The sequence below is a fragment of the Macrobrachium nipponense genome, chromosome 24, assembly GCF_015104395.2.
Source record: "Macrobrachium nipponense isolate FS-2020 chromosome 24, ASM1510439v2, whole genome shotgun sequence".
Classification (NCBI taxonomy): Eukaryota; Metazoa; Arthropoda; class Malacostraca; order Decapoda; family Palaemonidae; genus Macrobrachium; species Macrobrachium nipponense.
The window spans coordinates 59,601,429-59,617,555 of record NC_061091.1 but is presented as its reverse complement, the minus strand read 5'-3'; the positions used below and the strand labels follow the sequence as shown (position 1 = coordinate 59,617,555).

The window sequence follows — 16,127 nt, the reverse complement described above, 5'->3', positions numbered from 1 at the left end:
TCCATTTTTCCTAAAAAACAGGCATTTACATTTTAATTCTTAGTTTTATCTCAGTGTCCTCCTATCCCTAATAAAATGTGTTTCTTGTAATGTGGTTATCCTCAAACTAACGATAGCTATGAGAGTATTCAGAAAAATCATATAATATCGTAATCTGACAAGACAATTTGGATTTACTTTCCCTGTTTTTATATTATTTCTCCACTATATCAAGTATGAAAATCCTCTAGAAGTAAGACACGGAATACTTGAAATGTTTCTTAATGCTATACCACAGAATTCCAAATCTCCTTCCCTCTATTTACCTGTTACCTTGGCAAAGCGAACCCAAACGAGAAATATGCAAGTCAAAAGCCAGATGGCTGCATTTCCTTAACCGAATTTGCTCGCGAATAACGTTCAATAAAGCGATCTCAAGCAGTGTCGCATGCAGCTGCATGTGAAGACCAACTTGCAAGCACTTTCCCCTCCCTTCTTCAAAGCTTTCTTAATTGCATTAAGCGGACAGATGTACAAGAAGCAGGGAAAAGGGGTCGAATTGGGGAAGGGGACAAACCAATTACTGACCTTAAACGACCTGATTCTGAAGGTGATTAAATAAGAGTTGGGATGGCGGCGGTGGTGGTGGTGGTGGTGGACCTGTTGATCCTGAAAAGAAAATCACAAAGATTATGGAGGATGGAAATATATAAGCGAGTTCCTTGCTCGGATTTACACAAAGACTTTGTTATATAACTTATGCTGGTACGTCAGAGAATGAGGGAGAGCCGATATTCAACGCTTCATCTTTCTACTTTAGTTCTTAAAGGAAAACAAAAGCTTTGTTCTGACAGAAGACAGAGATCTTAAGCGATGCTTCTTTCCTCTACAGCTTAACATCAAGATGAGTACCATTTGGAGTTTTCTCAATGTCGGTTGGGTAAAATATAACAAACTGGTTTATTATAAAATTTAGTCAAATATACCCTTCCTCTGTATGCAAATTAAGTTTCAAGCATTAATTTAATAACCCTACATGACGTTAACTTTGTATGTGCATCAGTAATAAAGGCCATTATGTTTCAGTCCTTCTCTATCACTTCAGTACTGCAAGGGATGTAGCCACCGCCACCAGAACATTAATTCAACCTAACAATTAAACCAGATACTTTATCTACACAGATGCAAAACGAATACTAGGAATAAACAACCATTCAAAACGCGACACGCGTAAAAAGCAAATAAATAAACAAGTGAAAAAAGTACTCAGAGAAGGCATACCTCCCCCGACGTCAAACCCCCTACGAACACATATATACTATCACCATGAATCGATTCATTGTCGGGATCACAATGAAATCTAACAAGTAAGGAGGAACGCACTACCCTCTCCGGAACCTTTCTCTGAAAAAATAACTATAATATTCGGTTACCAAAATAGACGGTAAAGCAGACTAGGGTTTGTTTCTTGGAAAGAAACCCTTGGGAAGCCTGAAAAATAAAGTTTCCTTCTACGGTAACACTACATTCCTATCTCTCCCAAATTCTAATCATCTGCTGCCAATCACGAGATCAGTCATTAGTAAAATAGTCATAAATATCGATAAAACAATTTGCGTAATCCTTTTGACTAACGCACATTCACATTAATAAATAGAGGTTAACAAAAACAATCCAATTTATATAAAAAAAAAGCAATAACCATAACCAAACAACACACACACACACACACACACACACACATATATATATGTATATATATATATATATATATATATATATATATATATATATATATACACATATATATATATGTAAGTATATACTGTATATATATATACATATATATATATATATATATATATATTATATATATATATATATATCATATATTATAGCTAGTGCGTGTGCAACGTGAGATGTAAATTACGCAGTGTTTAGGTATTTCAAAGCTAGCCTTCGGTGTAAATGTACTAAGCGGGTAATATAAACTTGCCCAGCACAAATGGTTCATAGATACAGTATGTATAAGTATAAGTATAAGCTAAAAAAACAAAAATATTAATGATATAAAATTAGAACAAAAAAAACGCTATGGTTCCCATACTTAAAAGGCCTAAAATGTACATAAACGTTTCTGCTCACAAAACAAACTTGATTATTCTTAAATGGGAGTGTATGAGTTACATGAAAACATACCCAGTATACCCAAGCAATGCTCCAAGCAATAAATAAATCCTGCTGAACCAACGAAAGTTTGGTACACGACCCTAATAAGTACACTGAAAACTACAAATGATATACAACCTTTATCTCTGACATGTTTCGCAGGACTCATAAATATCAAAGACCTTCTGTTCCCATTTAATTCAGTTGGTTTTCCAACCAAAAATATCTTCAGCCACCCTCCTATTTTGATTTTTGTAAAATGACTTGGCAATGATTTTGTATTAATTCAAGTTCGTACTTTCTGTCTGACCAACCACGACAACAACAATTCATAAGCTTCAACAATGCTGAGAATTGCCCCTCCATAGCTGAATTCTAAAGCACCAGACAAAAGGTTGACAGAGTAAAGGTTCGTGATGATGAACATCACACGCTTTTGTGATTAAATGTCGAAATAGATTTGCAGTTATAAAAGCTAGGAGAAGACAGAGGTACATGTAGACAAATTCCAAGGACGAGATGGAAAAGCAAAGTAGGATGTACGAAGTACTGAGGTCTAAATAACATACTTAACCAAAGAAATAAGTGAAAATATTTGAACGTAAAGGGCTGATGATGTATTCGGAGTGATTCTGGTGGTAGGATAACAACCCCGGAAACTTAAATGGGTGGAGAGAAAACGAGGAAACCACCTGCCAAAATAAAAACAGCAGGAAGACAACGCTGGCCTGGTCGTTTTTGGAATCATGAAGAAATGATATGAGGGGATGATTTATCTCATGCCAAAACTTACGAAGCCCTGAATGTGCTTATAATGTATTCATAGTTTAGAGGTGGAATTAATAATAAAAAAACTTAAGGGATGGAAATTAACAAGTTCGGATGGGATCAGATCAGAGATAATTTTAGTCTAAACTGAAATGGCACCTCGTATGCTAAATAGAATGTTTTGCAGAATGTGGAGTAAATGAACAAAGCCTCATGACTGGGAAATGGCAGCCATAGCTAAGTTACCAAGGAAAGATGAGCTTACTGAACTTAGCAACCACAGAGGAACAGCACTTATTCGGCTGTCAAGATAGCATTCAGTAAGCTTATATCTGAATACCCTGGAGAAAGACTCATAAAAATCTTCCGAGATGAAAAAGCTGATATTTAGAAAATTTTAATAATTACATATTACCCAGCAATTTATAAGATTTAAAGTCACCTTCTGGTGGCTTTGTTAATTACAAGAAGGCATTGGACCGCGTCCACTAACGAATATTAAGGAGGGTCTTGCGTAACTAAGACATTTCCGTTATGTAAAGCTAATTGAAATTATCCATGAACGAATTAGATGCAAAGTTAATGATGAGGGAGTCTTGTATAGTGAATATGTAGTATATATAGTAAGATACTGCAAGTGCATGTTATTCACCTTTGCTGTGTTTGCTCTATTCATAGATTTTATGAAAATAAATGGAAAGAGATGAAAGAGAAAGTTTAGATCGAAGTAAAGATAGAAACCCGAAAGTCTTGAAATCTGTTTAAATCAGCGAAATATCAGAAGACTTACGAAGCTTGATTAATATAATACATCATGTATCTGGAAAGAAGGGACTCAAACTAAATCTAAGAAACAACTAAATATATGAAAGACAGAGGTAATGAAAACAGAGCATACAAAAGGGGATGATAAAGAAACGATTTATGAGACTGAATATTTTAGATATCCAGAAATGGATATCCAGTACATATTTTCTCGAATTGTTGTTTAGTGAAAGTTTGAAAATGCCAAATACATGAATCATGTTATTACAATGAAATTATATTTCAATATTCTATCGATCTGGAAAGTTAAGTATATCTTAGTTTAAACAGAGCACTAAGCTGATTAACAGCTTTCCTAGGCTGGCCCGAAGGATTAGATATTTTTACCTGACTAGGAACCAATTGGTTACTTAGCAACGGGACTAGTGATTAGAAATGAATTTCTAATCACCAGTAATACATTCCTCTGGATCTATGTTGGCCGAGCGGGAAATCGAACTCCTGACTACCGAATTGGTAGGCGACCACGCAACCTACTCGTCCAACAGGAACCATATCGGTCTGAAAATAAAGCTTTAAGAATATTACGGGTCAAATGGGAGGACAGTTAGAAATTACGTAAGTTCCATAAGTAGAAGAGATAATTATAAAAGAGCGATGGAGAGGGCTTGTCCTTCGCACAACCCTGGGAAAATAGTACTTGATAATGATTATAGCTGGGAGGCTACGGACCAGAAAAGTTGAAAGACCCAAACCTACTTGGATACGAACTAAGAGAAGGGATGCTGGAGAGGAGTGAAGAATCGTGAAAGAGAAAGCACAGGAAGACATTAGTGACAGAATTTCACAAAAGCCCTTTGCGCCACGCTTATATGTACCTTATAACCATTTACTCACATTCTAGGAAGTAAGCTAATCTCAACATCTTGCTATCTTCAAACAACTCTTGAACGTACATTCGACAACGTCTATCTCTTCCAATCTGTAACTCAACCCCTGCTATGGGTTGTGTTATTGATTTGCAAATAACCTATATACGAGTCAGTGTCACTTTTCCCACCTGGATATTAGCACCAATCCTAGATCGATTCTATCTTCGCAGTCTTTTTGGTGATTATTAATATTATTATTAATATTATTATTACTATTATATCACAAGAATGGAAAAAGGAGGAATTTAGGAACGGTTGTGATGTGTTCATTACAAAAAACAACGAATTTCAGCCTAGTAAAAGAAATATGTATAACCATTTGGATGAACAAGTGACTGCTCAATAAAAGGACACCCCAGTTCAATTCTGACACAAAACTCTCCCTTCACCTGATATGATAATACTTTTTATATATTTCACTTCCTCAGAATCTTAAGTAGATAATACTAATGGAGCTGACGAAAGCATCCAATAAATTAATTTTTTCAAGTATTCAAACGTTTCTACCCGCTGATATCTCATGGCCTCTCAAAATTCTACTGGTGAAAGCAAAAACAACAACAAAAAACCCATCTTATTAGTTCATTCCTGAGCATTTTATGCTTCAACAGATCTCGTCCTATCCTGACAAATATATTTATTGCCCAGCTTCGACATAAATGCATTCCAAGGCCCTGTCCACACTAGCGGGCACTGCCCGACGGCAAATACTGTTCCCATAACCCATTCCACTATACTGACAGATCGAGTATGGAGCCAGAACGATGCGATTGTCTGGTATCACTGCTTCAGAAGCGAGAGAAAATATAAATAGCTGTAAGTGCCCGATGGGAATGCCCGCTAGTATGGACAGGCCATAACAGTGTAAATGTCGATATTCAGGATGAGGCTCTGCTGTTCGTAGTGTGGATCACTTCATTATCACGTCTTGATTAATTCCTAGAAGCCCTCATAACAAATATAAGCTAGGTTAAAATGAATCACAGAATGTCCCCAGTCTAACTTAATCCCAAGTGGTCACCATCAGCTCAGGACTCTGTGAACTCTAAGAACTGACTTCCAATACCTCAAAGCCAAGTGGAGAAATTTCGTAGATATGTTCCATTCCGCTTCATCTACTTTCTACTTTGATGCTGTTGTATTGTTTTCATTCAAGATCAAATTACCCTAAACGAATTTTTCATAAACTTTCATGAACATCTTATAGTTCCAACAGAACCTTTACCATACCCATTTTCAGTCGAGGGCAATCTTATCTGTTGCTGCCTCCGCTGATTAAATAAGCTTATAAAACTGAAAAGAACCATATGCACTTATGAATTAAAACAAAGCCGTATGAAGATGTCCTCACCTTCCTGACTGGCAAAAGATAAGGTAACAGAGTAAATACACTCAAAAGGAATAATGTAAGTTTAAAAGTTTAGGACAAAAATGTAAAATTCAGTAAAGCAGAAGAGATATTTTCATAAGCAGATCCATTTGCAAGAGAATTTCACCTCTTCAAACTCTTCTGCTTATAATGCAGTTGAACTTAAAAATACCTTGAAGATAACATAAATATCCTGGAATAATGAAACTGTATATCTATATGACATTGCCTCTAACTGTTAGTAATTCTAATGCCAGGAAAAAATATATATATCATATATATTTTTTTTTTCAGCACATCTTTTCCTTGCAAGCCCTGTATCTATCTCATTTTCATTTTAACATAAGAAAATGAGTAAGACACAAATCTTACTTTGATCTAGACAGCCTTCAACTAAAGCCTCATTTCTAAATAGTTCTCTCTCTCACATGACCACTTTTGACAATACTCGTACCAGGGTTGACACCTCTCCTTGGGCCATATGACACCCGCCAAGTTCAAATACTAAATTAAAATTAGCTGGTAGAATTTTATAAGCTACATATCATCTCTCCACTTTCCACATAATATTCAGCCTCTTGCGTAACTAATTATGACCATAATATATATTCATATAATTTTTTTTCATTTTCGTATTATGAAGACCGATAGCTTTTCGACATACTTTCCATTCTTTACCAGGTTCTTCCAGCTCTCATAAGGGCTTAAAAATTTGACATGAAACTCTCTGCAAGCGTGTTTACGTAAACACTGGCCATAAACTCTCACCCATTTTCTCATTAACGTTTTCTCTCTACCTAACACAAACACATATGCATATGTACAAGTGTTCATAAAACAAAATACAATGAACGGCTTCTCAAAAGATATTTTGAGTGTGGTTCTCAATAAACTAATATCATCGAAAATATCGGTATTTAAAGCAACATAATTCAGATATATAGAGGGGAAGTGGGCACGGAAGGTCACATAACATATGTAGCAATGGCTTTCCATAGTTTAGTTTCGGTTAAATATTCAAACTGATTAATGTTGAATCCAGATGTTGCTGAAGTGGTTAAGGTTATTATCTTGCGTGCAATTCCAAATAATGATACACACACACACACACACACACACACACACACACACACACACACACACATATATATATATATATATATATATATATATATATATATATATATATATATATATACTTACCCAAAAATCTTCTTCAGAAGCGCGTCGATGTAATTAAAGTCATGTAGATTGGAGCTCGTCTATAACGTAGAGAGTCGAAAGAACGTCTATATGTCTATTTATAATACTGACAAATTTAATTTTGCGAGACTTATTAAACGCGCTTGAAATCGTATCGTAAATTAAATATATATATATATATATATATATATATATATATATATATATATATATATATATATATATATACTTAAATTACGATACGATTTCAAGCGTTTAATAAGTCGCAAAATTAAATTTGTCAGTATTATAAATAGACATATAGACGTTCTTTCGACCTCTACGTTATAGACGAGCTCCAATCTACATGACTTTAATTACATCAACGCGCTTCTGAAGAAGATTTTTGGGCAAGTGTATACAAAGTGGTTAAGAGGCGTCAGCATCCTTGACCCAAAGACGTTTGAAAGGATACATGCTACTGAAAACGAAGTCCAGCTGCTGGTGCCAAGGTCATTTAACTCCTCAGGAGTTTAGGGGCAACGTTTCCTGGTGAAAGAGTAAACATACAACGTAACTCAAAAACAGCCAAGAAATAGGCTGAAGTAAGCACTGGAATGCATTACTTCTAAGCACCAATTTGTATTTAAGCATTTTAATACATTTCTTCTGGACAGCTATTTGTCCTTACGATAACATTTCGTTATTTAGTAGAAATACTCACAGATTTTGTTTGATTATAATACAAGAAAAATGAATTTAAGTGAAAGTCTTACTTTCTAAAAATAGGTTTGACTGGTCTTTTTGACGGCCTATTTTACACCATAGCAGTACAAGAATAACAGCAGTAACATAGCACCATATAAAACAATTACTTCTCAGTTAAACTTTCCTTCCTGCTTCCCTATCCTACTGAAAAAAAAATCAACATTTGAGCTGGTTGCCGACCCTTTTTAAGGTTAGCTTTAAACAATTTTCTCTTAATTTGGCAAGACAATCTTTAACATGTTAAGCCTACTGATATATAATATCCAATTATGAACGCCATTCGTTCACGACAATTAAATCAGCTGATTTCCTGAAACATGTAATTTTCGGAAGAGAATATATTCCTCATCGAAAATGTGAACATAAAGTAAACATTTAAAAATTAAATCTTATGTTCCGTTAGAAATTTCAGCTCATTAATCCAGCGATAAGCATCAGATAGCATATATATATATATATATATATATGATATATATATATATATATGTATATATATATAATACATATATATATATATAATATATATAGATAATATATATAGACGAATCCTGACTTGGTTTTCTTAGACTATCAGGCCTAAATGACTACTTATAGTGAATAAACTAAATATATAAATAAATTATATATATATATATATATATATATATATATACATATATATGCGTAGGAATAAATATAAGTATATAGTATATATATATATATATATATATACATATATATATATATATATATATATATATATATATATTATATATATATAGTATATATGCGTAGGAATAATATAAGTATTCATGTATTTCAACCCCAGTTTTCGTCCAAAAAAAAATTTATTAATATCCGAAATATGTAAGTAAGCATTCGTATGCAGATATGCAAATGCATTGATCATCCATAGTAAAACTCATGTATCTATTTTTTTTTTTTTTTTTTTTTTTTTCTAAAGAATACTAATTATATATAGTATATCATATATATATATATATTATAAATTATATATATATATAATATCTATATATATATATATATATCATATATTATATATATAATAATATATTATATTATATATATATTATAACAGATGCCCGATACAAAATTATAGACATATACCTGAACTTGGGAGCTCGTGCATATATATAACAGTAAATATATCACAGTCCCTGAGGCAAATCTAAGAATAATAATTTTGGATGGTACTTAGTTTATATAAATAAACAAACAATGATATATTGCTTCACAAATACATGTATATCCAGATTTATGTATGCATAAATATTTTAGGAGCATATAAACGTTTTAATGTATATTACGCATTCATCATTAAAAACTCGAATAATCATTTAAAAATACGAGTCACATTTATACTTCAATTAAATGGTATGCAAATGAATATTTCCGAGATAAATGTAAAAAGGTTAATTCAAAATATCATAAACAAACGACTGAAAACACTGATTCAAAAATACATACCGTACATATCTGAATGTGCGCATGTATACCTGAATTACAGACGTACACACAGTTAAAGGTACATATGTCCAGTACACAAATTTACCGTCAAAACATTTTGAATATATATAAAAAAAACTGTTTTCCTGTCCAAACACTTCATAAAAATAAACTGCCACATACGACCTTGAAAGTTGCTAGTTATGCACAGGTTTCCCAGCGCAAGCATAACAACGCAGAGAATATATGCATTCATAGTTTTAGCGGCAAGCAAGAGCAACAGATTAAAGTTCCTTCCGCAGTGAACGTTGCCAGGCGCCGTAAAATTCTGAATAAACAAAACTTTTTCTAAAAAAAGACATATGATGACAAAATGTATCAAAAACTAGGTCAGGAAAATACACGGGGAAAAACTGACAGCTGTATTTGCATAAAAATCTCACGTGTCGCTATGCAGTCCATTCCTACAAACACGTGTACAAAGAATCTATCCCTCTCTCTCCCTCGCACACGCACATCTCCACACACGCGCGCGCGCGCACACATCCATACACACATGGGTAGGCATGCCAACACATGCGAGAGAACACACAGACACACACACAAACATCCCTATCAAGTCACTTAAGTAGACATTCAAATGAGTTTGGCCGGCCAGCGTAGAGAGAGAGAGAGAGAAAGAGCAGAGCGACAGAGAGAGAGAGAGAGAGAGAGCATGTAGTGATGTTTCCTTTTGCCGCGCGGCTCCGTCTCTTGATGAAAACTAAACAGTGAGCGTCTCTTGGGGGTTTGAGAAGCAGTGCCATATGCTCTTGTAAATCACAGAGCGCGCTGCTCTCCCCAACGATGACCGTTCCTTCCAAAAACCCTTGGCCCCACTTCTGAGAGCCACGGACCGCCCACTTTTACCCCCAGCAGCACCGCCCCTCGTCCGAGCCACTCCCACTACGCACACACCGCCCACTTTTCCCACCCCTTGGACGAAGTCCCACCCACGCTATAGCTATGCGAGCGCGTCTGCGCGAAGGCAGACTGCTCCCAACATTCGCGGAGGAAGGACGTGAGGAGGGGCAGTTCGTCTTGTGAATCATCTTGACACGAGCATCATCAGCATCCCCATCATCTCTCGGGTTCACTATAGTAAAGAGGACGTTGCCAGCTTCGTTAAGTACTGCGCAAGGGAAGCAGAGGGTCAGTGCTTTGGATACAATGCCTAAATAATATACGACTTATTTACACGACCGAAAGTGGCGAGAAAAACTCTCAGAAACATTATTAATAAGCATCATAACTACCATAAACCTACATTCATTCATTCTAATGCGTTAAGAGTTCAGTACCACCATATTCCAAATGAAAACCAGAAACGCCGGTATGTCTAACTTTGCAAAAGTAGTGCTCAGCTCAAGAGCTAATCATGTGAATTTGAATCAGAAATATTTTTTGGGATGAGCAAAAGAGCATGGGTAATCACCTGGTAACATTCTGCTCAAGGTCGAATTATGTTTCTACATATTTTTGCAGGGAAAATATTCTGTTCATGTTACCCAATATATTATTTTCAAACGTCAAATCATCAGCGTCTCATACTTAGCTTACTCCGTATAAACAGAAACGCGTGTTGAAAATCGATCGAAAATCTCCTGGCAATAACTCGCACGCTAATCGCCGTGGCAGGAGAAACTCCACAAACCAACAGAAATGACTCTTCATGCCCTTTTTTCAGTACATTAGCATGGGTAGTGGTAATCCAATAAACCAAATAAAAAAAGAGGGGGAGGGACCGAAGGGCTCGTTGTTTTTCGGTTACTCTGTCGTGGAATATTGGCGATGTTCCAATAAAAGAGTCGCACGGTCATTCACTGTTCCCTTCGCACCCTCGGCGTGGAAATAGAAAAACAACACAAATGCCAAAGTGGTGGAAACTTAAGACCTACACCGGAATTACACTGGGAATTCCAGAATTTCTCCTGAATATCGGATTTTGAAAGCAACCTTTTGCTGCAAAGACAGCCGGGAGGAAAGACCTGCTGTGCTTTGCCAGAACAATTGCACGACTTCCATCGACAGCCATGGTGGTTGTTCCATGCTCTACCACTGTTGCCTGCTGCTTGCACACATATAAAGATCGTTATTTTTTCACTTCTATAAGTTTGGGATGAGCTGAATTCACAATTTTTGTGTATATAAATATAAAGAATATACATTGTTTACATAAAAGCTCAATTAGTGTTAATTTTAAGAAAGGGGCATTAACCATGTATAATAAAGTTATAGGTTTCTTCTCTTTACCATACTCTAGCATTCTTCCCCTCAATTGCAATTAATTCTGGAACAGTATATTGTTGTCCTATCACAAGAATAATAACTTTAAAACAACCCTCGCATTCATACATCAACTTTTGTCTGAGCAACTATTTTCAAGTTTCCCTGGTCTAAGAAACTTATCAAGACGGCAGGAAATAATTATAACAAAAACTAAGGCCATAAGGGAGAGTCCGGAATCAGTGAGCCCGTAATAAAGTTAAAAATGGCAACAACATGCCGTAGACTTCAAGAGCCGTTCTGTTCAAGATTTTGCGTATTATATTACTAAACTATATATATATATCTATATATATATATATATATATATAATTATATATATATATATAGATATATATATATATATATATGAATTTTATCACATCACCGTGATTCATATACACGCATTAAGCTACGAACTTCGCTCTACCTCGGAATTAATATTTCACAATATATGTTAACCGAAGGGGAATTTTCAAGTTGGTAAGAAATTCTTCGGCTCATGGGCTCGAACCACGAAACCAAGAATTCAGAACATTCAGTGACACTCTTTATCCACAAGGTTATCCCGTGATAGCCTTGTGGGTAAAGTCACTGTATGCCCTGAATTCTTGGTTCCGTGGTTCGAGCCCATGTGCCGACGAATTTCTTATCAACTCAAGAATTCCCCTTCGGTTAACTTAGATGAAAATATATGAATTCCGAGATGGAGCGAATTAGATATTAGAAGACATTTGTATCTTAATGCGTATATATATATATATATATATATATATATATATATATATTATATATATATATACTATATATATATATATATATATAATGTACAAATATATATATATAATATCATATATTATACTACGAATTTCTATCATATCACCGTGACTCTTATACATGCATTAAGCTACAAATGTCCTTTAATATCCAATTCGCTCTACCTCGGGATTAATATATTTTCATATATGTTAACCGAAGGGGATTTTTTAGATGATAATAATTTCATCCTCTCGTGGATTCGAACCTGCGCACAAAGGAGAAATCAGGACTTCAGTGACATATATGCACACACACACACATATATATATATATATATACATACATATAATGAATTTTGTTCACTATATACGTTACAGGACTATTTAACTGAAAATGTATTTGAATTACGTTTTGATAATCCACCGTTCTGCTGTTTGCATATAACTACAGGTACGTTTTACATCCAATCCTGAATCTGACACTTAAATCAGATCAAAGCTAGTATCATCACAGAAAAGCGTATTCCCTCAGGTAGATACAAAAAGCAACACTAAATGTTAAGTTTAACTAAGCTTTTGATCTTACATTACAATTCACATTTCGCTTAGCACATTAAAATTAACTATTCGTCCATCTAAAGGAAAAATACAGGAAAGGAACGAGAATAAAAATAAATATTTTTCCTCTCTAACAACGACCATGTTTACTTTACAAACTGAGCGCCTAACAAGGTCATAAAGAAAGAATCTTGTAGGTTTGGATTCAACATAAAAGATGTAGCCCATAGATCAGAAGCACACACATTTGAAAACGATTGTGATATAACTCAAAAAGCCGTATGTAATTATTCACGGGCTTAAAAATACACGCAAGCATACGCATGTACGTATTACATTGAAATTCTGTTGGCACGACCTGGAAAATTCGAGAGTAACTGCATATAAGGAAGACCTACAATAGCAGACTACCTCCCATAACTTCAAAACAATTCCAAAACATCCAGAATCTAGAATCCAGTTTGGCGTTACTACAATCCTCAAAGAATAAATAAGTTGAAAAAAAATCTAGCTATCATATACGCATACCTAAGCTGGCTCACTTACAAGGGAAAAAGTGCAGGTCTGTGCGTCTTCGAATTCAAGATATCTTGTAACCATCGAACTTAATGAAATTAAGCTAATCTTCATCTCACTTCCCTAAATCAAATGATATATCTGAAATTTGTAAATCTTTGAAATGTTTAAATCCCTGTAAAGTTACATTTGTTAGTTATGCTGGTAATTTTTCGTATAAATTTCAAATACCGCGCTGTAAATAAGATGAAACCGTGAACAATTTTAACGATTAAGGGACTTAGGTATTTAATTAAAGTAACTACGAAATACAGGAAGTACAAATACCTTTGAATTAAACCTCAAATCATAAACTAATCAAATAGAACTACTTTTATTTAAAAATACGTCTTTTGTTAAAAATCTCGTCTTTTTTTAAAGAATAATGTTGATTTAATGATACTTTTTTTTTTAATCCAATCACCAAAGTTAAGCATGGAAGGGGCACCAACTTATTAAACCTTAAATGCCGTTTCATAGCTGCTTTGCTATATAAATGCATATATATCTCTCTTAACACACGCTCATTTTTTCCGCATAGGAACGTCAAGGGTATGACATAAGGGTGACAATATCATAGCACTGTGAATTTTCTCTTTTCGAGAAATATCACAAATCATTTATGAAACGTAACTGTGATTAATATGCAGGGTTTTAGTAGTTAGTCATAGTTATGATCTAATAAAATTCTTATTACGGTCTGATCTCCATGGTGCTTTTATTTCCCTTATATCATGACCTTCAAGAATTGCTTAAAAAACATTCATTACCTACATATTTTATCTTATAACCATGTTATAAAATATTATAATAAATTTACAGTAAAAATGGCCTAAAACCCAAGTTAGGTAACATAATTCCAACTCATCTATCTATTTTTTTAACAATATAAAACTTATCTCACTGATCCTGAAATGAAAATGATAATGGCAATAAGGAAATGAAAATATGGAATGTCTATACACAATGTGTGTGTGTGTGTGTGTGTGTGTGTGTGTGTAATATATATCTGTATATAGAAATATTCATCTTATAATTGCTGAGTCGAGCAAGACCCACATATGCAGACAACTTCCACAACGTTAGCCACGTCATAAACTTGAACAAAAAGATCTCAACACGTCGTACCCTCGTACACACACAGCACCGTTCGTCTGTATTTTGCACGTACCCTCACGCTTCCTGTATATTAAGGGCCCAAGTTTTGCTTCCATTACCTTTTTCATGCTCTCTCTCTCTCTCTCTCTCTCTCTCTCTCTATATATATATATATATATATATATATATATATATATATATATATATATATATATATATAGCCCATTCTAAGATTTCATCTCCTTTTCCCTCCTAACACCTGTCAATTATAAATATACCTCACCAACCTATCGCCCTCCATTCTTCCCATATTACCAAAATTCATTACCAAATATCTCTTGCCTCTCCTTTTACTCTTACTAAATTTTTTACCACTTTCTAGTTGTCTCCATATTTTTCACTATTTCAGTTATTTTTATGCTTTATGTACTATGCATACAGCTCACTCAACATAGTCATACATTTCAAAACTAGCAGCCATATACATTACAAGTGCTTCCTTAATATTTAGCCGAAATATTCATTTATTCTGTAACTCATCTCTTCTCTAAACCTACCATCTCTAATTATTTCTACTATCAAAATATCTATACGAAACAACTTCCTTCTTTCATCATCCCTATCAACATCCATTACCCTACTTTTCTTGGCTTCCGTTTACCCTCATAACACATTATTCTTGCTCACAATTTTTATCAACGTTCTTCTTTCAAATTTTCTCGACCTGCGATAATATATATATATATATATATATATATATATATATATATATATATATACATATCATAATGTGCGTGTGTAATATATATATATATATATATATATATATATATATATATATATATATATATATATATATATATATATGATGGCGGGTGGGATACAAAATTATATAAACAATTATGCTAAACTAACATTCGCCTCAGAAACTAACTACTGGATTTTATTATCTAATAAAAAAACGCTATTCATCGGAAATCGTAAAAATGGACAATGTAATTGTGCAGAGATAACGTACCTGCGTATTAATATTTCATGGATCCCAAATATGAATTAAGTGCTTGCGTTAAGAAGTAAATCATGTGCGTAGTCATATCTGGTTTCGAACAATTCTTCTGGTGTCTGCTAAGGGTCACTGTTTCATGGTTTCATTCAAGAAAATTACATAACAACAACGACTGATCTAATGACCAGACTGCCGGTCTGGCAGTGTTGTGCGCATATGGAATTTTTTTTTTTTTTTCTCGAAAAAAAAATGTTGATGTAATATAAGTTCCCTTCCTTTTAGAAAGACAGCTACGTTAAAAGAATTATCTGAAAAATATTCTTCACTACAAAGCATCCCCATACAAAAAAAATAAATAAAATAAAAATAAAAAATACAATAAGACAGCAATGACAGCCTAAAGCAATATTATTTGAGCCACTGTGCCTTTAGCAGCAACGACACGACAGTCAAGAGCTCTAACTGATTTA

At 34.1% G+C, this 16,127-nt stretch overlaps 1 long non-coding RNA gene across 1 annotated transcript in view; it reads right to left on the bottom strand.

The window, feature by feature from the left end:
- Nucleotides 1-560: 560 nt before the first annotated feature.
- LOC135205666 (uncharacterized) overlaps nt 561-16,127 on the bottom strand; it is a 35,975-nt gene continuing 20,408 nt past the window's right edge. The window contains exon 3 of the long non-coding RNA XR_010312573.1: nt 561-648. This is a non-coding gene — a long non-coding RNA (uncharacterized LOC135205666). The remainder of the gene's footprint in view (nt 649-16,127) is intronic.